General features: G+C 43.7%; 1 non-coding gene across 1 annotated transcript; it reads right to left on the bottom strand.

Annotated features, from left to right (window-relative positions):
- Positions 1–497: 497 nt before the first annotated feature.
- On the bottom strand, positions 498–604 carry LOC112739022 (small nucleolar RNA R71). Its single transcript, XR_003169964.1, has one exon. It is a non-coding gene; the product is annotated as a small nucleolar RNA R71 (small nucleolar RNA).
- Between the last annotated feature and the right edge of the window lie 582 nt (positions 605–1,186).

Raw genomic sequence — 1,186 nt, 5'->3', positions numbered from 1 at the left:
GAGTTGTTGGTGCTGAGGAAGAGGAAGAGTACTTTGAACCAGACATGGATGAGAATATGGAGAATCATCATGAAGAAGAAGCTCACAACCATGGCAGAGAAGGTCCATCGCATCATGCTGGGCAAGAGAGAAGAGTTCTGGGATCTTACATAAATCCAAACCCAGAAAACTGTGGAAGTAGCATCAAAAAGCCAACCATACATGCCAATAACTTTGAACTAAAGCCACAGCTCATCACCGTTGTTCAGAACAATTGTTCATTCGAAGGAAGTGTCCAAGAAGATTCCAATCAATATCTCACCACATTCCTGAGGATATGTGATACTGTGAAGTCTAATGGTGTTCATCCTAACACCTATAGACTGCTTCTGTTTCCCTTCTCACTCAAGGACAAAGCATCTAAATGGCTGGAATCCTTCCCGAAGGAGAGTTTAACAACCTGGGAAGATGTGGTGAACAAATTCTTGGTGAGATTCTATCCTCCTCAAAGGATCAACAGGTTGAGAGCTAAGGTACAGACCTTCAGGCAACAAGATGGTGAAACTCTATATGAAGCATGGGAGAGGTTTAAGGACTTGAAAAGAAGGTGCCCACCAGATATGTTCAATGAATGGGTGCAGTTACACATTTTATATGAGGGTCTTTCTTACGAATCAAAGAAGGCAGTAGACCACTCATCTGGGGGATCTCTGAACAAGAAGAAGACCATTGAAGAAGCCTTAGATGTCATTGAGACTGTAGCAGAGAATGACTACTTCTATGCCTCTGAAAGAGGCAACACTAGAGGAGTGATGGAGCTAAATAACGTGGATGCATTGCTGGCTCAGAACAAGATGATCACTAAGCAGTTGGCTGACCTTACCAAGAAGATGGAGAGGAACCAAATAGCAGCAGTCACCACCTCAGCAGCAGCTCAAGAAGGAGTGAATGAAGAAGCAGAGGGTGATCAGGAACAAGCCAACTACATTGGAAACTCACCTAGGCAAAACCATGATCCATACTCCAAAACTTATAATCCTGGTTGGAGGAACCACCCAAACTTTGGGTGGAGAAATCAACAAGATCAAGGCCAAGATCAGAGACGTCACAACCCCAACAATAATGCAGCTCACCAACATTCCACACAGAGATCATATCAGCACCCACCTAACAACATATCTCAACATCCATACCAAAGCCAAAATGG

Source organism: Arachis hypogaea, chromosome 13 (genome assembly GCF_003086295.3).
Source record: "Arachis hypogaea cultivar Tifrunner chromosome 13, arahy.Tifrunner.gnm2.J5K5, whole genome shotgun sequence".
NCBI classification, from domain to species: Eukaryota; Viridiplantae; Streptophyta; class Magnoliopsida; order Fabales; family Fabaceae; genus Arachis; species Arachis hypogaea.
The sequence above is the reverse complement of the archived record's forward strand: the minus strand, read 5'-3'. Positions and strand labels throughout refer to the sequence as shown.